The following is a 22,767-nucleotide window of genomic DNA, read 5'->3' on the forward strand; positions in this document are numbered from 1 at the left end:
CCCAAACAGGCTCTGTACTCAACACAGAGCCCAATGTGGGGCTCCATCCCATGAACCATGGGATCATGACCTGAACAGAAATCAAGAGTCAAATCCTCAACTGACTGAGCCACCCAGGTGCCCTTTACTGTTTTAAACACTTACTGATTTCTTGTTTTTCACCATCTTCTAGTTTCTTCAATATAAGCTGAGATCATTGACTCAGACACGTTATTTGATGGAATACGGGATGCTCAATTAAATTTTCATTTCAAATAAATTTTTAGCGTAAGCATATCTCAAATATTTCATGGGACATGTCTATAGTAAATAACATTTCATTCTTTATCTGAAATTCAAATTCAGCTGGGTATCCTCTTTTTTAGTAACAAACTATAGACATGATCCCTGAAAGTATAGTCTTTATTCTGTAATTTTTTTTTGAGACCTGTCTCCATTTCTAATAGAATTATTTAAAAAAATTTTTTAAATGTTTTGTTTTTTTTTTAATTTTTTTTCAACGTTTATTTATTTTTGGGACAGAGAGAGACAGAGCATGAACGGGGGAGGGGCAGAGAGAGAGGGAGACACAGAATCGGAAACAGGCTCCAGGCTCCGAGCCATCAGCCCAGAGCCCGACGCGGGGCTGGAACCCGCGGACCGCGAGATCGTGACCTGGCTGATGTCGGACGCCCAACCGACTGCGCCACCCAGGCGCCCCATTAAATGTTTATTTTTGAGAGAGAGACAGAGCTTGAGCAGGGGAGGGGCAGAGAGAGAGAGGGAGACACGGAATCTGAAGACACAGAATCTCCAAGCTCTGAGCTTAGGGTACAGAGCCTGATGCAGGACTCGACCCCACAAACCATGATATTATAGCCTGAGCTGAAGTTGGATGCTTAACCAACTGAGCCACCCATGCGCCCCTCTACTAGAATTATTTAATGTTATAAATTTCTCTCTAAACTTTATCTGCATTAGACAAATTTTGATGTTACCTTTCCATTTTCATTCAGTTATAAGATCCTTTTTAATTTCCCTTTATATTTCTTTTTGGGTTATTTAAAAGTATGTTACTTGGTTTTCAAATACTTGGAGACTTTCCAGAGATACTTGATTTTATTTCTAATTTAATTCTATTGTGGTCAGAGAACATGCTTTGTATGATTTTAATCCTTTTAAATTTATTGAAACTTGTTTATGGCCCAGAACGTAGTCCACCATGGCAAATGTTCCACGAACACTTGAATTTGAAAATAATGTATATTTTGCCATTGATGGATAGAGAGTTCTAAAATGCCAATTCAGTCAAGCGATGGATCATTGACCAAGTCTTCTTACTGATTTTTCACTCTACTTGTTCTAAAATATTGATAGAGGCACATTGAAATCTCCAACTTCAGCTATAGATTCATCTATTTCTCCTTATAGTTCTCTTGGTTTTTGTTTTTGTTTTGAAGCTCTGATATTCGATGCATAAACATTTAGGATTGTCCTGCCTTCTTGATGAATTGACCATTTCATCATTATAAAATGAGTCTCTTCCCTGGATTCTGAAATCTTCATTGTCTGATGTTAATACAACCATACCAACTTCTTCTTTTTTAGTGTTAGCATGGTATATGTTTTTCCATACTTTCATTTTATTGTATATTTACATTTAAAATGCGTTTCTTATAGGCAACATCTAGTTGCTTTTTATTCAATCTGATAGTTTCTGGCTTTTAATTGTGATGTTTAGGTGGTTTTCTTGTATTTACATGTCAGACATTTAAAGTAGCTCTTTTGCAGGGTGCCTGGGTGGCTCAGTCACCTAAGCATCGGACTTCAGCTCAGGTCATGATCTCATGGTTCTTGAGTCCGACCCTCGCATCGGGCTCTGTGCTGACAGCTCAGAGCCTGGAGCCTGCTTACGATTCTGTGTCTCCCTCTCACTCTGCTCCTCCCCCGGCTTGCACTCTGTCTGTCTCTGTCTCTCTCAAAAATAAACAAACATTAATAAATAAATAAATAAATAAAGTAGCTCTTTTGCTTGAAAGAAGGAATACCAGTATACACAGATTGAGCAGAAGCGCCGACCTTACGTGCTATAAAACAATAAAATGTTTTCAAGAGCTACATTTCATTCGTGATGGATTTATTCACTTGCATTTGTGTTTAAATGTAAACCAATACAAAAATCATCAGGTTTTTAAATTTAGGTTCCTGGGTCCCACTCCCAAAGGGTATGATCTGGGTCTGGGTCTGGTCCTGGAGCTGGTACCATAGGACACAAACCGCGCCGCTCTGCCATCACCATGGTAACACCCGCCAGCGCAGGAAGTTCTCAGATCACAGCTGGAGGAACACTGTGTGCAAAGCAGCCAGGTCCACTGGATGTACCATCATCTGTTTTTCTTTTTTTTTTCTTTTTTTTTTTTTTAGGTTATCAAAAGTAGTAAACAAATATTTTGGGGTTTGCCTTCCCATTCCCAGCTGTGAGACAGCATGAGCCGATTACCATTTAAGTCAAGCCAATTTCCAGTGACATAAGTTGAGTCCTTTAGGGAGGCAGATTTCTTCTTCAGGGCTAGATCGCCAGCCTTTAGTAGAACCTGTGTTACCAAGAAATGAAAGAGAAGAAAGCAGCTACTCAAATGAAATCTGAGTTTAATGAAGACGAAAGGTTTTGGTGATTTATTTATTTATTATTTTTTTTTTTAATTTTTTTTTCAACGTTTATTTATTTTGGGGACAGAGAGAGACAGAGCATGAACGGGGGAGGGGCAGAGAGAGAGGGAGACACAGAATCAGAGACAGGCTCCAGGCTCTGAGCCATCAGCCCAGAGCCCGACGCGGGGCTCGAACTCACGGACCGCGAGATGGTGACCTGGCTGAAGTCGGACGCTTAACCGACTGCGCCACCCAGGCGCCCCTTGGTGATTTATTTAATTGCAACAATAAGAGCATATATGTCGTGGAAAAGTGTCCTGCATTTGCCAGTCATCTCTTTTGAAACTTTCTGTTGTTGTTGTCGTCGTGATTGTTGTTGTTGTTGGTGGTGGTGGTGTTAGAGAAAAATCACACTCTGGAGTGTTCCTTCTCACCTCTCCCCTATCATGGCTCTTGCCCATTTTTCGGGACCAGCCCAAGCAAGTCCTTTTCTACAATTCTGCCTCTCAGACTCACTATAAAGCTAGAGTTGATTACGCAGATTTGTCACTTGGTCAATTGATTTTCAGCCGCCTTCTGGGCCCATGACGTCACAACAAACCAACTTTGGAAGCCAGATGTCAAATGAGGAGAAGAAATTATAACCTGGGCCCATAAAGGAAAAAAAAAGTATTGGTTCCCTGGATGCTGGGATGGGTGGGAAATCCCACCTGCCAGATCAGGTGCTGAGAAGGAGTAACAGGTATGAGGAGAGAGTACCACCGAATGCAGAGCACTAGAGATTAAAAGAAATGTTTTTCCTTGTGCTAGTACCCATGTATGTAAATAAATTCAGTAAGTGTTTATGTAATATTCTAGCAGCAAAAAAAAAAAAAAAAAAATCATTTAGCATCTCCCATACCAGGAAATCTCTACTATAGTCTCAGACTCTTCAGCGCAGGAGTCAGGCACATGAGCAGACCATGCAGCAAAAATCTGGGGGAAACCAGAAAAGGCTTCTGAGGAAGGTAGCATAGGAGCTGGGCGGCCACCAGAGGAAGAATGGGCATGTCTGACGGGGATTTTTGTGGGGGCGGATGGAAGTGGCAGATGAGGTTGCAAAGGTTGGATTGGGACTCAACCAAGAAGGGCCTTAGATGTCAGAAGTTTAAAATTCATAAGAAGCCAGGATCTTTCAGGTGAACCGTGGGACCTCAGCTCATCCAGGGCCCACAGGGAACCATGCAGAGACACAGACACAATATCTTGCATCGTGTAGCAATTAGATTTGCATTTGATTTTTGTTGTCATCGTTTTAATGCGTGTTGAGGTTTCTAGACCGTTTGACCAACGATGGGCAGTGATCCGTGCACACACTGAGTGGTGCGAGAAGACAGATCACTGAGAGAGGGGCTCTGTTTATCCACAAATACCTTGACAACTTGCAGTGATGGAAAAGGAGACACAGACAAAATGTCATGTGGAATAGGGCAACAGTCAGATTGGCAAGGCTTCCCTTACCTGTCTCAACTTTGTTCTTTCCCTGGTGTTATTTCTGCAGCCTGGGATCGCTCATATTTCATGCGAATGACACCAATGCAGAGATCTTCTCAAAGTATTACTTTCAGCACGTGTTTCTGTGCCATCGAATATAATCTAGGCAGTTTCTTTTTTTTTTTATTTTTTTTTTTAATTTTTTTTTCAACGTTTATTTATTTTTGGGACAGAGAGAGACAGAGCATGAACGGGGGAGGGGCAGAGAGAGAGGGAGACACAGAATCGGAAACAGGCTCCAGGCTCTGAGCCATCAGCCCAGAGCCTGACGCGGGGCTCGAACTCACGGACCGCGAGATCGTGACCTGGTTGAAGTCGGACACTTAACCGACTGCGCCACCCAGGCGCCCCTAATCTAGGCAGTTTCAACTCTATGCAGGAACGAACACAGGAAGAGAAGTAGGGATATTGGAATTTCCAAACTAGATCCCTAAAATATGTGCCTCTCTGTGGCATCTCCCCAGCTGCCATCTAAAACCATGCCCGGCCCCTTTTTCATCCTCCTATAATTTCTTATGTCTCACAAATAATATAGCTGCTCAATAATCAATAGTAAAGGACTTCTTGTGGTGGTGGTTTGGATGTATCCCTGATATTAGGATACTTCTCATAAAAATATAAAATAACAAAGACTATGGGAGAGCATATAGGCAGAATAGAGGCTTGCCTGTTTTAAATATTGGTTCAGATGATCAGTGAATTGTTTCTTCCATTATTATTGTTTTCTTTTTTCTTAAGTAAGCTCTACACCCAATGTGAGGTTTGAATTCACGACCCCAAGATCAAGAGTCATGCATTCTACTAACTCAGTCAGCCGGGTGCCCCTGAACTGTTTCTTTTAAGATAAAGTTTATAGGGGTGCCTGGGTGACTCAGTCGGTTGAGCGTCCAACTCTCGATTTCAGCTCAGGTCATGATCATGGTATTGTGGGATCAAAGCCTGCGTTGGACTCCATGCTGAGTGTGGAGCCTGCTTGAGATTCTCTTTCTCCCTCTCCCCCTCTCCCCCTCTCGTGCTGCCTCGCGCTCTAAAATATAAATAAATAAATAAATAAATAAATAAATAAATAAAGTTTATAAAATGAAATATTACAGGGGCACCTGGGTGGTTCAGTTGGTTAAGTGTCCAACTTCAGCTCAGGTCATGATCTTGCGGTTCGTGACTTCCAGCCCTTTGCCAGGCTCTGTGCTGACAGCTCGGAGCCTGGAGCCTGCTTCGGATTCTGTGTCTCCCTCCCTCTCTGTCCCTCCCCCGATCTTGCTCTGTCTCTTTCTCTCAAAAATAAATAAACATTAAAAAAAGAAAATTTTAAATGAAGTGTTATAAACTAACACCTACACAGTATAGAAAACTTGGGAAATACTCAAATGTTGAAAGAAAAGAAATAGTACATAGTTCCACCAATCTAATACATCTGTCGTTCACATTTTGCTGATTTCCTTTTGGGCTTTTTCTTTACGCACAGTTCTGATCTATTTCTTAAATAAGAAAATGAGCTTCTGTCAAAGTGTCAGGGGAGCACATGCAATCTCTGAGAATTACTTTTTAAGTGGGAGAAAGTTTGAAACACTCTTAAGCCTGATGTCACCCAACTTCTGGACCTGTCAATAGAAACCCTTTGCTATCTGGAAGCTTTAAGGTGAAAATGAATTTGGTCCTGCATTTCCTTAGCCAGCACTGAGCCCCTCTTCTGTGGTCTGCACGGTGCTAGGCACAAGGTCACTTAAAAACCACCGAGTTCTCCAGGTGGCTGGGTGAGCAAAACAGGACGATGCGCTGAGTCAGAACTTGTAAAAGCCTTGAAATTCCGAAGTGTCCATTAGTGACAGACGCTAGCTGACAGAGGATTTGCGCGAGGACAAGGACAGTGACCAAGTCTGGAAGATAAATGGAAGCCATGGAGAGAAAATGACTTTTTTTTAATGTTTATTTATTTTTGAGAGAGCATGAGCGAGGGAGGGGCAGAGAGAGGGAGACACAAGAGCCAAAGTGGACTCTGTGCTGACACCACAGAGCCTGATGTGGGGCTGGAACTCACAGACTGCAAGATCACAATCTGAGCCGAAGTCAGATGCTCGACTGACTGAGCCACCCAGGTGCCCCGAATTTCTTTCTAATTCAAAAACAAAAAAACCAAAAAACCAGTATGTGGTTAATGTGCAAAGACATAACAGGATAACATGCTGTAAGGACATGATCAAATTGCCCCTTCAGGTAAACTTCCTTTAGCTTCTGGATAAAGTAAGTGGCAGAAGGATGCCTTGGGGGAGCAAATTGCCTTCAGAGAGGAACCCTGCTGTTCTGAAGAGGGAACAGTGTGGAAACAGCGCTATGATAAGTCATCAACTGTACTTCTCCCTACAGCCAACCTGGACACGAGTAGTACCTCTGGCATCTAGTAATAGCCGCTGAATTTCCAGAGAGGTCTGGGAACCCTTGTGAGCCCACAGCCCAGAAAAGGTTGAAACCAGGATTCAAGCAGTCCTTTCTATTCTTGGAGAAAAAAAAGAAGAAGAAAGAAATGCCTGCCCTCTTTGAGCCGCGGACTTGCACTGTTGGCAGGGCAGGAGAAGGTATCAATCACACTATCAGGTTCCCAAAAAACTCACATCTACAAATCAAAGAGCAATATCTCCATGTCTTAGCTTCATCTACAGTGAGTAGCTAATCAGTGTCACCTTCAAATCACAATGGCAACTATTCGGAGTTCTAGAAAGCCCGTGACTCTGAAGGATACTAGCGATACCTCTGCTCATTTCCAGGATGGCTGATTTATAAAAACGTTGGGCTTAGCCAAATTAAGAAAGGTAGGGAAAAGATTCCTGGAATAGCGGCTCTGGTTTCACAGTGGCTTATCTCTGCTCTGGCTAATCACTTTGAAATTAATGGGCCTCGGGGCCTTGCATTTAGGGGCTAGCACAAAGATGCACAAGAGAATTCCAAATTTTACTGCATTGCTAATGAATGGTATGAAGCCATAAGAGGGAAACAAAAGAAAAGATAAGAAGAGAGATTTAAGAGGAGAAAAATCACTGGAGATCTTCGTCATTACCCTTTCCACTCAGCCTCCCAAATCAGATAAAAGCCCTCTTTTGCATAACTGTTCTTATCTGTAGGATCTTCAATTTGTGATAATATTCAAGGAGTAAGGGACAAAGGAGTGGGCTGTAATTGAAGGGTTAAGATGCCATGACTTTCAATTAAAATTACTATGATGATTCTTTTCAATAGTACAGAGACCTAGCATTTAGTTTCTGGTGACAAAACTGAAACTCACATTTCAAAAAAATCAGAGAAGCCTCCCAAAAAAACCCATAGCATGCCCCAGAGCACACCGATTTCACATTTCAGAAAGCATGGACTTCATTTTGAGCCTCTAAAAGTTTTGGGGGAAGAGCAGCTGACAATTCCGGGGCAGGTTCATTCAGGAACACAGAGGGTAGATTTTCAGGAGAGAGGAAGTGAGACGGGATGTCTGGGGAAAAGCAAACACTTCACACTTCAAGGTGGACTGAAATTTCTCCCTTGCCCTGCCCCTCTTCTCCCATGACCCTTAAGATCCTTGATGCACCTTAGCTGAAGTACAGATCAAAGGGAGAGGGGTGACTCTTGACACCAACTGAAACCACCCAGTTGTTTAATTATCTCTTGATGCAAAACGCCAGGTCTTGCTTTGCTTCTCCATCAGTGGAGGCAGGTGGTTTAGTATCGCGGCATTTCTTTTCCGGGAAAGGTTTATATTACCTAACAGAGCAAGAGTGGGCCGATAATTGAAAATCTTGGACTCAGTTATACATTTTGGAATGATTGAGTTAATGACTCATTTTGGAGCCCACAAAATACTTTTTAAGCATATGAAACGTAGGCATTACATTCTCAATTTAGAATCTGATGCTGGAGGACGTGGTAGACATTTTTCCAAAGAAGGCGTGTAGATGGCCAACAGACACATGATAAAAGTGCTCAACGCCACTCATCATCAGGGAAACGCAGATTAAAACCACACTGAGATACCACCTCGCACCTGTTAAAGTGGCTAAAATCAAAAACACGATAAGATAAGTAACAAGTGTTGGCAAGGATGTGGAGAAAAAGGAACCCTTGTGCACTGTTGGTGGAAACGCGAACGGGTACAGCCACTGTGGAAAACGGTATGGAGGTCCCTCCAAAAATTAAAAAGAGAACTGCCATGTGGCCCAGTCATTCCACTACTGAGTATTTCCCCAAAGACAATGAAAACACTACTTCTGAAAGCTGTACGCACCCCTATGTTTATTGGAGCATTATTTAGATAGCCATGTAAGACCAAGTGTCCATCCACAGGTGAATGGATAAAAAAGACGTGGTACATATGTACAATGGAATAGTATGCGGTCATAAAAAGAATGACCTGTTGCCATTTGCAACAACATGGATGACTCTAAAGGGTATAATGCTAAGTGAAATACATCGGTCAGAGAAAGACAAGTACCATGATTTCACTCATATGTCGAATTTAAGAAACAAAACAAATGAACAAGCAAAGAAAAAAGAGAAGCAAAAAACCCGACTCTTAAATACAGAGAACAAACTAAGGGTTTCCAGAGGGGAGGTGGGTGGGGAATGGGTGAAATAAAGTGGTTGGAGAATACACTTACCTTGATGAGCACTGAGAAATGCATAGAATTGTTGACTCGTATTGTACATCTGAAACTAACATAATACTGTAGTTAATGATAGTGGAATAAAAAATATTTACTGAGGCAAAAAAAAAAAAGTAGAATCTGATGCTAACTGCATGTTTAGGCTTAAAAAAAAAAAGGCCTACAATTAAATTGTCAAATTCCTGGGGCACCTGAGCGGCTCAGTTGGTTAAGCATCTGACGCTTGGTTTCAGCTCAGGTCATGGTCTTGCTGTTTCGTGAGTTCGAGCCTCGAGTTGGGTGCAAAGCCTCCTTGGGATTCTCTCTCCCTCTCTCACTGCCTCTCCCCTACTCACTCTCTCTCTCTTTCTCTCTCTCTCTAAATAAATAAATAAACTTAAAAAAATTTTCTTTCTTTATTTTTTTTTTTCAACGTTTATTTATTTTTGGGACAGAGAGAGACAGAGCATGAACGGGGGAGGGGCAGAGAGAGAGGGAGACACAGAATCGGAAACAGGCTCCAGGCTCTGAGTGATCAGCCCAGAGCCTGACGCGGGGCTCGAACTCACGGACCGCGAGATCGTGACCTGGCTGAAGTCGGACGCTTAACCGACTGCGCCACCCAGGCGCCCCTAAAAAAATTTCTTTAAATAAATAGTCAAATTCCTTACTTACTCTCACATCAAACTAAAATATTCTCTGCTAAGTTCTGCTTGAGTATCCCCTTCCCTTTGTCAGCTTCAAGTTTTAGGAGCATGAAGAGTTTCAGTGAAGGCAGCCCTGCTCAAGGATACAGTGGACATTTCTACTTGCAAGGGGGGAGGGTTACTTTATAAGCATGAGTCCAAGTCCAAATGGAGGCCATAGCCAGAGAGGCAAAGCGGTAGCTGAGAAAGAGCAGACTTTTAAGCCAAACCATCATGGACTACTTTCTGGCTCTGTGATGTTGGGCTTCGGTGTCCTCCTCTGTAAAATTGACGTTCTGATATATTACGGGATCGTTGTGAGGATTAGTGATGATGTACATGGAGGAGGAAGCACAGGGTCACTCTCTAAGTGATCCTGGGTAAAGATTATAATACCATCCTATTCTCAGAGCTGTATCATATTATACCGTATTATGGCTCACCAATTAGCTCATCGTACGTTTTCAAAAAATTTTAAGTTTATTTATTTATTTTGAAAGAGTGAGCAGGGGAGAGGCAGAGAGGGAGAGAGAGAATCCTAAGCAGGCTCTGCGCTATCAGCACAGAGCCTGATGTGGGGCTGGAACTCATGAACCGTTGAACTCATGAACCATGGAGATAATGACCTGAGCTGAAGTTGGAGACTTAATAGACTGAGCCACCCAGGTGCCCCATTACTTTTTTTTTTTTTTAATGTGTTTATATTTTTGAGAGAGAGAGGGGGAAGGAGGGGCAGGGGATCCAAAGTGGGGCTCAAACTCACGAGCCATGAGATCATGGCCTGAGCTGAAGTTGGACCCTTAATCTACTGAGCCACTCAGGTGCCTCTGTGGCTCCCCAGTTAGTACCCTAATTTTAAAATGCAGTCCGGTAAATTTGTGGATCTTAAGAGTTGTGCTTTCACAACGCAGAGTACTAACCACTATACGATCACGGCTAGCGTTGTCCTTTCACATCCAATGTTGACCCATCAGTTAGATATTATGCTGGAAGTGAAGTATGCATGAAGTACTTTTAAATCCAGAGTCCCCTGCAAATAGAAACCAGAAGAAATGACTGTGTTGTCAACTATTTGTATTTCTCTTAGAAGAACAGGTGAACTACTTTTGTAGCAAGGGTGTAACCTATCCCAACAGCCCCCTCCAATGGATCTGGTTTTTATGGGGAAACCATAGCAATATTGAACATATACTTCAGGAAATCTACAAATCAGCTCAAAGGCAAGTCCAGATTGAAAATTAAAGGCCCGCACACTAGCTGCAGCATCATTTTAGCCAAATGATATAGCTAAAACTTAGTTTAATTTATGTTTTGTGAGATTGAAGGGTTTGTTACAGTAACTTTTGTTTGAAATGTAGAATATTAGAAAGGGAAAACTACTCTGATGGTAAAAAATGATGATGGTAAAAAAAAAAAAATGGTGATGGTGCCAGTTCATGAAATAATATACTACGTTATGTGTGTGTGTAGAGGGGGGAACGGAGAGAGAGTTATAAAATGCACGTCGGAGGAAAAACATTTGCTTCACAAAGGATTCTCCATTTGTAAATTCAAAAAACAACAACTTCTCACTAGAGTCAATGGATGGGCCTCTGGGCTCTGGGAATTCCTTCCAGGTGAATGTATGATTTTTTTTTTTTTAATTTCTTTATTTTTATTTTTATTTTTATTTTGGGGACAGAGAGAGACAGAGCATGAACGGGCGAGGGGCAGAGAGAGAGGGAGACACAGAATCGGAAACAGGCTCCAGGCTCCAAGCCATCAGCCCAGAGCCCGACGCGGGGCTGGAACTCACGGACCGCGAGATCGTGACCTGGCTGAAGTCAGACGCTTAACCGACTGCGCCACCCAGGCGCCCCATGAATGTATGATTTTTTTACATGTAAATATCCATGTTTCTGGAGAAAGTGTCCACAGCTTTCATCTGATTTAAAAATAAAAATTAAAAAAAAAAAAAATAATAATAATAATAATAATAAAGAAATGTGGAGGGTAGGCAGTAACAGTTGCTTTAAATATTGAAAATTTTATTTATTTTAAAAATTTTTTAAGTAATCTCTATACCCAACACGGGGCTCAAACTCACAACCCCGAGCTGGCTTTGGTGGCATAATCGTGAGCATAGCTGCCTTCCAAACTCACAACCCCGAGGTCAAGGGTCACACGCTCCATCAACTGAAGCAGTCAGGTACCTCTAAATATTAAAATTTTAAAAACATTTCAAGTGAGTTTTGTTACCTATGTATGGGAAGTCTTAAAACTGACGATAAACAGCCCTTGTATTGTGCTTTATCAATGAACACCTTAATTTTAAATGCAAGTCAAGGGAATTTGGGGACCATAAGAGTTGTGATTTCATATCAAATCTGAGTCACCCACTGGACATAATGCTGTCAGTAAAAATGAGAAAAATACGAAAAATAAGGTAATAATGGTTTCTATTGCAGCTGATGATCTGTAAGATGGCACATGTAGAACAGACACTTTTCTCGTGGAGCGCTTGGGTGGCTCAGTCAGTTGGGCGTCCAGCTTCGGCTCAGGTCATGATCTCGCGGTTTGTGAGTTCGAGCCCCGCATCAGGGCCCCGTGCAGACAGCTCAGAACGTGGAGGCTGCTTCGGATTCTGTGTCTCCCTCTCTCTCTGCCCCTTCCCCGCGTGTGCTCTGTCTCTCTCTGTCTCTCAAAAATGAATAAATGTAAAAAAATAAAAATTAAAAAAAAAAAGACACTTTTCTCAGGCAGTAAGTAGTACAGCACAGTGGTCGAGACCTAACCGGCTGAGGTTACATCCTGCCTCTGTTACCGTTGTGTGATCTTGGACAGTGACTTGACCTTGCGAGGATAATGGTTGCTGGTTGTCCTGTGAGAGTACTGTGAGGATTAAATGGACAAGCAGGCGGATTCTTAGAACAGTTTCTGGCTCGGAATGAATGCTCACAGGTGTCTGCTGTGATCCTGTAAAGCATCAGACAGGAAAAATGTCACGCAGGATATTTCCCAGAGAAGCAACAGGGCATTTTCCTATTGGTATCCCCTGTGAGGATCAGCGTCCCCTGGGCATTACCCATTGTTTTCGACTGGACACATAAAACTTACTAAGTGGTATGTCCCTACTAGAATGGGTACCACCATCGGTGGTGTTGCTGATGTGCCTCACCGCTGGGCTATGCTGGCTTCTGACCAACCAGCGGGGAGCATTGCCCTGAACCAGCATAGAGCTGGTCATTGACACGGGCTAGCAGAACCCCCGTAACTGCATTCAATTCAATAGTGGTGTTGGAGGACGCGAAACGGAGTGAGATCAACTGCGTTTGACACTGAGTGTGGCACTTCATTACCTTTGTGATTTAGGGCAAGTTCCTTAACTCTCTGAGCCTCAGTGTCTTCATCTGTAGGATGGGCTTGCTAACGGGAGCTCCCCCTTTAGTACTGTCATCAGTACCCACTGCAGTCTCAGCCAGTTCTTTGAACATCATTTTAAAAATGTTTATTTATTTTTGAGAGAGAGATCGAGCACAAGCGGAGGAAGGGCAGAGAGACAGGGAGACAGAGGATCTGAAGCCCAGAGCCCAATGTGGGGCTCGAACTCATGAACCGGAGATCATGAGCCCTGAGATCAACCCTGAGCCGAAGTCAGAGGCTAAACTAACTGAGCCACCCAGGCGCCCCTTATCCACATCTTTGTTAGATGAAGAGGCCTATGTGCCTTCCACTGGCCATGAGCCTCCAAGTTCCTCCACACTCAAGGTGACAGGAAAGGAGGATGAGGAGCAAATCCCTTGGTCCAGAAAACTGTCCCTAAATCGCTCAGATCCCACAAAATGCACCAAACGGTCATCAAACAGTGATGTCTTAGGTCCGCCTGGCATCTTCGATACGCGGGCACGTAGAAATCTGTGCATGAGGTCTTTGTGTGCTAGAGGAACCTGCAGGAAAGTAAACAGCAGTGGTGGTGAGTGGGTCAGAGCACTGTGAGAAAAAGGATCACCAGCAGCATTTAGGGGAGGGCCTCACTTCGAGGTCGGGTTTGCCTAAGGCAGGGTTTGAAGGAAGTTTTAAAGGAGTTGCCTCCTAATTGCAAGATGACTCCCCACCCTGTTCTGCAGCCAGACAGGCTCTGCTCTGCCTTTTTGGCCAATCAGTGTCCTCTGAGTTAACAGTAGGGGGCCTGGCCTTTGTGACTCTTCCCAGCCCAACAATCCTATCTCTAAGGCTGTTAGTGGCAGTATCTGTGTAAATGCCCTCCCTAGATGGAGCCCTTCATTTGGCCACATGGGTGGGCCTTGTCATTTTAATAAGATCAAGGCCCTCGGAACTGGAGGTGGCTGTCCCAGGGCAGTCAGCGTAGAAACAGCATTCCCTTTTAGCTGTTCACATCTCCTGGTCCTAGGAACTAGAAGAACATACACTTCTGCAGAAATAGATGTTCTGGGCACCCGCTGATGGATTGACTTATGTTCAAGTTACTTTTCCAGAAATATGTAGGGAAATAAACTTGATATTTCAGACTTCACAAGTGGTCAGATGAAGCCAAGGACATCTTTGCAGCAAGAAGACGGCTAAAATATTTTTCAAATATTTATAATATTTGCACATAAGTGTACATAATGGTGTTACAGCTGTCTCTCCTTCCGGCCTCAAGGAGGGATTGGCTTTAAAGAATGTGAAGAACTGACTATATTCAAAAGCTGCGGAAGGTGTCGGAGGGAACTTAAGAAGTCTGAATTCGGACGTTCACTTGGATGTCTCACGCCATGTCAAACTGACCATGGCCGATGCGTACTTGGGGGATAAACTAGAAAGAAAGTCAGGGAGGCAGTATGCTAAATCAGGTTATCAGTTACCTCTGTGGGGAGGGATACTTGTGATCAGGAAGAGCCTTGGAGGACTGGGTGATTCACCCGGTTCTATTTCTTGATCTGAGTAGATGTTCACATGTATCCAGTATGTTGGAATAATTCATTAAACTGTGTATGTATATCTTAAGCATTTTTCTTTAAATGACCTTTTTATAATGGCCAAAAAAGAAAGATTTCACCCACACAAGCCTTGGCCTCCTCCATTCTCTACCATTTTAGTAATTGGTCACGCCACCATTGAGGTTCCAAGACCTGAGCATCATTCTTGACTCTCTTTGCTTGCTTTCGCCTCCACCCATCCCATTAGCAGCCCGGAAAGTTCTCTCCTCGCTCCAGGCCTCAGCACCTCCACTGCTCCCACACTGTCCAACCTCCGCCATATGGGTGGCGGATGTCTCCGCCACGGATAGCTGGGATCTTCTCGTCCACACGTCCTCCCCATACAAAGACAGTGAACCTATAAAAGAACCTTCCATTTGAAGTGATTATAGATTCATAGAAAGTTGTAAAAATAGTAGAGAGAGGTCTCATGTGCCTCTGTTTGTCCCCAGTGTTAACATCTTCTGTAACTCCATTGTATAATCAATACCAGGAAGTTGATATGGATATAATCCACAGAGCTTATTTGGATTTCACTGGTTTTATTTGCACTTATCTGTGTGTGGAGTATGCACGTGTGGGTGGGTGGGTGTCAGTCTATGTAACTTTATCACGAGTTTAGACTCATGGAACCACACCACAATCAAGATACTGAACCGACCCGTCACCAAGGACATCTTCCCCATGATACCCCCTTCGGTCCCGCCCAGGCTTCTCCCCTTCACCTTGTCCCTAAGCCGTGGCAACCACTAATCTCTTCTCCGTCTCTAGAATTTTGTCATTTTGAGGATGTCATATAAATAGAACCAGGCGGTATGTCACCTTTGAGATTGGCTTTTGTCACTCGGCATAATGCCCTTGAGATGCACTCATGTTGCTCTGTGTATCAGTAGTTTGTTCCTTTTCACTGCTGAGTAGTATTCTATGACACAGGTGTAGAGTGTTTTTGTTTTGAGAGAGTGAGAGCGCGAGAGAGAATCCCAAGGGGGCTTCATGCTCAGGGCAGAGCCCAGCACGGGCCTTGACGCCACTACCCTGGGAGCACGACCTGAGCCAAAACCAGGAGTCAGAGGCCCAACCGACTGAGCCACCCAGGAGCCTCTAAGGTAGAGTAATTTTCAGAAACAAAGCCTTCACTTCCTTGTTCATATGGGGCTTTCCCCTCACGCTGAGGCCAAGCTATGCTCCCTGCCTGGCCTGCCTGCTGCCTTGTCTCTTGCTACCCTGCCCCTCCCCCTCACACACGCTGGCCTTCTGTCCCTCCTAAAACCCATCCAGCCTGTTTCTTTGTGCTCTTTCCCCCGGGGTGACCTCCCCAACCTCCCTTGTCCTCCTGGTCCCTGCTAAGTGTCACCTTCTCACCGAGGCCATCCTGGCACTTACCCGATGTAAATGCTGCCACCCACCCACTTTCTTGCTTCTTTCTCTTCCTCGGCACTAATTACAGCTGGCGACATTTTGTTTGTTTGTTTACTCGTTTAATATTTGTCACCCTCTCGCTACCAGAATGGCCAGCGTGTAAAAAATACCAGGGAATGGATTGAATAGAGGAGGTAATTGGTCTCTGAAAGAGAACGCTGGTGATTAGTAATACACTTGGCCTGAATCCAGCGAGAGTCCTCACAGAAGACACAACAGGGCACGCAGAGAAGACGGCCACGTGGACACTAGGTGGGCAGAGATGACAGTTATGCTCCCACCGGACAAGGAACACCAGGGAACACGAGAAGGTGGAGGGGAAAGGAAGGATTCTCCCCCAGCGCCCTCCAGACCACACTCCCTTTGGGCTTCTGGCCTCTAGAACTGTGAGTGGACATGTCGGTCGTTTTAAGCCAACAAGTTCATGGCATTTGTTCTGACGGCCTTAGGAAACTGATACAAGGGACCCACTGAAGGGAGTTTTAACCGCTCAGGCAACCACCACTAGACACAGAAAGCTAGTTATGGCTGAAGAAATATACATTTGACAGAGAGCTCTGAGAGAGTGAGTGCCCAGCTTAGGGGAGGGACAGAGTGTGACAGTACACGTCTGGCATTCACCCCGTTAACCAGCGAAGCAGGCAGCCTCATTCTACAAAGCTCATTGGAGGAAAGTAAAATTTGCTGTGGAAATCAGGTGACTCATTACTGATAATGGACTCTGTTTGTAAGGCAGTAGCCTAAGGTGGTGGTGATCAGGGCTTGAAAGAAGCCAGGCACGGTTCAGCCCGAGGGAGGTGGAATGGGACACTGAGAAGAGGGATAGCAGGACAGAGACCAGGCAGAGGCGGACCCAGACCAGCTCCCGGACTGCTCCCTGGCCGCCTGGTTAAGGTTATCGCCGGGTCTGCTGTGAGAAGAGAACGGATGTCTTTGCGTGGATCGACACATTATTTACTGAGCACCTACTTAGTGCCAGGCTCAGGCCCAGCATGGAATACTGGGGAGACCAATGCAGTTCTCACCAGCACAGGGCTGAAGCTTTCGGCTGCAAATAACAGAAAACTCAACATACGTTGACTTGAGCAACGAAAGAAACTTACTCATTCCAGGAACTAAAAAGTCCAGGGATCTGAGGCGTCCAGCCACCACTCAGCCAGGACTCTGCTTTATTTCTCCATGATTCTCCTGGGCCTCCTCTCTTCTGTGTATCACTTCCAGCCTCAGGTTGATTTCTCTTTCGTTCAGAAGAGCACAGTCTTGCACGATTGCAAGTTGGCTACCAGCACTATTCTGCAGCCACCTGCTTTACATTCAGGGAGGGAGAGTGCGGCTGTCCTGTGGACACTGGACCATCTTAAACCCGAGTGCCCATCCCTGACTCAGTTGTAAGGCAAAGGAAATAAGATACCCTAATTGGCTCAGACCAGTGCTTCTCAAAGTGTGGTCTTTGGGCCAACAGCATGAGAATCTGCCAAAAATGCAAATTCTTGGGATCAGAACCTGAATTAAGAACGGTGGGGGTGTGGCCCGGCAGTGTGCACTCAACAAGCCCTCTACGTTTTCCTGATGCATGCTGAAGTTCAAGAACTATGCTTGGGAGTATCAGATCCCACCTGCGGAGCTAGTGCGGGGGGGGGGGGGTTATTCTACCCAAACTGCATAACTGTTATGCCATGCCAGAAGGGTGGGATGGGTACTGGGGAGGCAACCATCATGGCCACTCCCTTGAGTGGTTATGACGACTGTCATGGTAGCCGGCTTTTACCGAATTTTTATTATACACCAGGCCACTGTGCTGAACACGTGTGCACAATCTCATCGAACCTTCACCACACCCTGTGAGGTAGGTACAGTTATTACCCGTGACAGCTGAGGAAACTGAGACCCAGTGTAGTTGACTAAAGTTATTTAGGGCTTCATAGCTAAGTATCAGGCTGGAGTTCGAAGCTCTGTGCTAATAAATAGCCAGCTGCCACGATGTGTGATAAACATCATGACAGAGGAAGTTCAGGTGTGTTAGGAGCACTGTGGAGGCACCTAACGTGCTCTAGTGGGAATCATGGAGGGCTTCCTGAAGGAAGTGACAAGCTGGGGAGGAGTTTGCTAGCTGGGTAAAGAGGAGGAGGAAGAGTGTGCGAAGCCCGGAACCCAGAGATGGCTTGTCCTGCCTGAGGGACTGGCTTCACAGTATGATGTTGCAGGTAGGAGTCAGGGAGGGGTGACAGAAAGTAGGGAAGAGGCTATACCCAGAAGGGCCTTGTGGACCAAGTTGAAGAGGTTCGGCCTTATCCTACAGGCAGTCCGGAACACAGGGAGTTCTAACCCTAGGGGATGAACGCTTCGGACTTGGCCTTTATAAAGATGCTCCTGTTTGCAGGGTAGAGAATTGAGTGAAGGCAGAAAAGCTAATTAGAAACCCGTTGCCGGCAGGGGTCCATCTCAATAAAAATGATGGTGGCTGGAAGAAGGGTACAGAGAAAAAACAGATGCGTTTGAGGACTTGTGGCTGTTGATTTTCTGGCTTGGGCTGATGTGTGTCCTTCTTCACAAAGAGGAGAGGGAAAGTTTTGGGGGAGTGAAGCTCAGTTTTTGATCTGATAGATTTAACAAGAATTGCAATGAATTGTATATGTAGTTTTACTATTATTATTATTATTATTACTATTCAGTATAATTAACGTGCTTTGCTATATTAGTTTCAGGTGCACAATAATAATAATTCAACAATTGTATACATTTCTCAGTGCTCATCGAAGTAGGTATACACTTCATCCCCTTTATCTATTTCACCCATCTCCCCACCCACCTCCCCTCTGTTCTCCGTATTTAAGAGTCTGATTTTGTTGTGTCTTTTTCCTTTCTTCCTTTGTTTTGTTTCTTAAATTCCACATATGAGTGAAATCATGTGGTATTTGTCTTTCTCTGACTGACTTACTTCTCTTAGCGTTATACCCTCTAGATCCATCCATGATGGCAACATTTCCTTCTTTTTTTTTTTTTTTAATTTTTTTTTTCAATGTTTTTTATTTTTATTTTTGGGACAGAGAGAGACAGAGCATGAACGGGGAGGGGCAGAGAGAGAGGGAGACACAGAATCGGAAACAGGCTCCAGGCTCTGAGCCATCAGCCCAGAGCCCGACGCGGGGCTCGAACCCACGGACCGCGAGATCGTGACCTGGCTGAAGTCGGACGCTTAACCGACTGCGCCACCCAGGCGCCCCAAGATTTCCTTCTTTTTATGACTGCATACTATTCCATTGCACATATGTACCACGTCTTCTTTATCCATTCATCTATGGAAGGACACTTGGTCTTACCCTGGCTTCCCCTGCTATCGTACATCATGCTGCAGTAAACATAGGGGTGCATATAGCTTTTAGAATTAGTGTTTTCATTTCCTTTGGGTTAATACCCGGTGGTGGAATTACATGGCAGTTCCCTTTTTGATTTTTGGAGGGACCTCCACACTCTTTTCCACACTGGCTGCACCAGTTCGCATTTCCACCAACAGAGCACGAGGGTTCCTTTTTCTCCACATCCTCGCCAGCATTTGTTTTTCACTGTGTTTTTGATTTTAGCCATTCTGACAGGTGCAAAGTAGTATCTCATTGTGGTTTTAATCTGCAGTCCCCTGATGGTTAGTGATGGGGAGCCTTTTTTCCTGTGTCTGTTGGCCATCTGCATGTCTTCTTTGGAAAAATGTCTCTTCAGGTCCTTGCCCATTTTTAATCAGATTATTTATCTTTATATATTTGGATATTCATCCTTGATCGTATATATCATATCATCCTTGTTGAAAGAAATTGGAAATGACACAAATGGAAAGACATTCTATGCTATGGAGTGGAAAAACCAATATTGTTAAAATGTAACAAAGTAAGCTACAGGTTTACTGAAATCTCCACCAAAATATCAAGGGCATTTTTCACAGAACTAGAGGAAATAATCTTAACATGTGTGTGGAACCATGGAAGGCCCTGAATAGCCAAAGCAATCTGGAAAAAGAACAAAGCTGGAAGTATCACAATCCCAGATTTCAAGATAAACTACAAAGCTGTAGGAATCAAAACGGAATGGTACAGGCACAAAAATAAACACGTAGATCGATGGAATAGAATGAATAACCCAGCAATAAACACAGATCCTATGGTCCATTAATCCATGACAAAGGAGGCAAGAATATACAATGGGGAAAAAGCCTCTTCAACAAATGATGTTGGGAAAAGTGGGCAGCTACACGCAAAAGAATGAAACCGGGCCACTTCCTTACACCACACACGAAAATAAACTCAAGATGGATTAAAGACCTAGATGTGAGGCATGGAAGTATAAAACTCCTAGAAGAAAACAGGCAGGAATTTCTTTGACATCGGCCATAGAAACATTTTTCGACTTATGTCTCCTCTGGTAAGGGAAATTAGAGCAAAATATATAGTTCTTTAAACAATGTAGAGCTGGGAGTTTTGGGGTCGGGGAGGGTGGCTATCATTTGTTGAGCTTTTACTGGGCGCCAGGTACTTTATATACTTATTATTTCTAACCCAGTCAGCTAATCCACGAGACAGGCATTCTCTGCATTTTCTGTAAGAGGATGCAGAACTAAATAGCCTTCCCCAGGAATCACACTCACAAATAGTAGGGCAGCTGGGTTGAACCTAAATCTGTGTTCCCTGTAGGGAGTCCTGCTGCTTCCCCAACCGCAACCATCACCAGGGCCTGCTATGGATCAAGTGTGTCCGTGAATTACTTCTAATCATTTCTATGGTTATGCTTCCGTGATTAGTTATGACTACAAAACCCATCCCAGCAAGTGGAAAAGGTAGGGCGTGCCCTTCGTTCACTAACCCATTCCCAAATGCCAGGCATATATCAGGTGCCCAACAAATATTTGTAGAAAGGAAAGAATGAAGGCAGGGAGGGAGGGAGGAAGGGAGGCCATGGGGGAGGCTCCAGGCATTGTTACACTTAGGTGGTTAATTGCTTTTGACCAATGAAACAGTTACGTTCAAGGTTTTGGTAGAAAGAGCGGGGAGAAACAAAATTCTGTGTATACCACACGTTACAAATGAATACGAATAGAACATCCCTGAGAATTGAAGACAGGTTCTTTCTCTTCACCAAGTTTTAATACTTTTTTTTTTTGTGACAAATTCTCATATATGGCTGTGAGCTGTTTAATGTTTGCTGATTAAGGGAATCAGTAAATGGCATGTGTCTACACAATCTTCTTCAAAGTCTTATTTCATGTCCTAAGGTTGTTATTCTTGGTGTTATGTCCGGTATTGCTGGGATATGACAGCGGAACCACTTAAATCAGGTTTCATTTATTTTTCCTAATTTGCTACACCAGGTAACGGGGTCGTGGTCACTTGATTGCTTGCAAAAATTCTTCACGTAAAGATATAATCAGTCATAATGGGACTCCCAAAATACTTGCTTATGGGCAAAATATTGCCAAGGTCCCCAAACTTCAGCGCACAAAAGAATTCCCTGGCAACAAGTTTACCAGGCTGATCCCCCGGCCTGACCCCAGGCCCCCATCAGATTCTGATCTGGGAGGGATGTAGTGAGGTCTTAAGACCGTGTTCTCAGCAATCACTTCGGGAGGTCCAAGGACCACACTTTAAGATCCACCAACTTATCTAGAAAGTGTTTGTGACCCAAAAAGTCTTTCCCAACCTCCCACTGCCAGATTGCGTTATATGAGGTGTGAAGGGGCTGACCTCAAACTGACTGACCAATCTGTCAGCGCGACTCCTAGGAGAGATGCTCCTCTCCGCACTTCATTCCAATGTGATGGCATGAAGGGAGATCCCCTCACAGATTACGCTGCCAGTGCCAGGTCAGGCCGGGAGGGACAGGGGTGTGACTTACTGGTCCCCTTGCCCTTTCAACATCTAAATGGCCCGACCCACCACTGACCCCAGACTCGAGGCCCAAAAGGCATGTGAAAGAACTTAGCAAAGTTGACAAAGGTCCACGGAGAAAAAATAAGCACTTCTAACATGTTGCTGTAACTTCTAGGCAGAGCAAGATCTGTAAGGGGCAGTATTCTTCTTCTAACTCTTTTGGGTGTCGAATCTTCACCATTACCTTCTTCATCTTCATGATCATCGTCATTGACAATCACAATAGCCGATAGTTACTGAGCCCCCATAGAACGCGTCTTAGATTTATTATGGGCCAGAGACCCTGGAGGTTAGAAATGTCCATTCCATTCCCAGGCCTCTGGGCAAAAGAATTTTATTCAGCCATCTCTGAGGGTCACAAATCATTCTTTAGTATCTTCACGGAAATGGTTTCTCCTTCTCATGAACAGGGACATCCTTCCATATCAGTTCATCTGAAGATCTATCTTATTTTCTTTAAAGGCGTACTAGCATCTCATAGTGCGGATGGACCCATGTTTATTTAATCACCTCCTGCTGATACAGATTTAGCTTGTTACAGGTATTTGTTATTTCAAGCAATGCCATAATGAACGTGTCCTGCCTATCTCTGCACACGTGAGTGATCGCTGATGTAAGAGGCAACATCTAGAAGTGTAGTTGCCAAAAAGGTCAGAAAGTACAGCCATTTACATTTTTGGTAGGCACCTCCGATTGCCTTCAAAAAAATTATGGCAGCTTATACTCCTAACAATAGTGTATGAGGAAGTACCTGTTTTCCTCACACCAGGACTGGGAATTATATTTAAGACTTTTTTTGATGTTCTGATAAACGGAAAATTGCATATGTTTGTTTGCGTTCCTTTTAATTTGTAATGATGTGTTTATTGGTCATTTGTGGGTTTTTAAAATGCCTATTTTGAGAGAGAGAGAGCAAGCAGAGGAGAGGCAGAGAGAGAGGGAGAGAGACAATTCCAAGTAGGCTCAGAGCCCGACATGGGGTTCGATCCCATAAACCGTGAGATCA

At 44.1% G+C, this 22,767-nt stretch overlaps 1 protein-coding gene and 1 pseudogene across 3 annotated transcripts in view; one reads left to right on the plus strand and one right to left on the minus strand.

Moving 5' to 3' along the window:
- Positions 1-22,767, plus strand: part of TEX37 (testis expressed 37) — a 65,184-nt gene that overhangs the window by 27,638 nt on the left and 14,779 nt on the right. The window lies entirely within an intron of this gene.
- LOC111559999 lies at positions 286-403 on the minus strand (annotated as a pseudogene).

The sequence above is a fragment of the Felis catus genome, chromosome A3 (genome assembly GCF_018350175.1).
Source record: "Felis catus isolate Fca126 chromosome A3, F.catus_Fca126_mat1.0, whole genome shotgun sequence".
Classification (NCBI taxonomy): Eukaryota; Metazoa; Chordata; class Mammalia; order Carnivora; family Felidae; genus Felis; species Felis catus.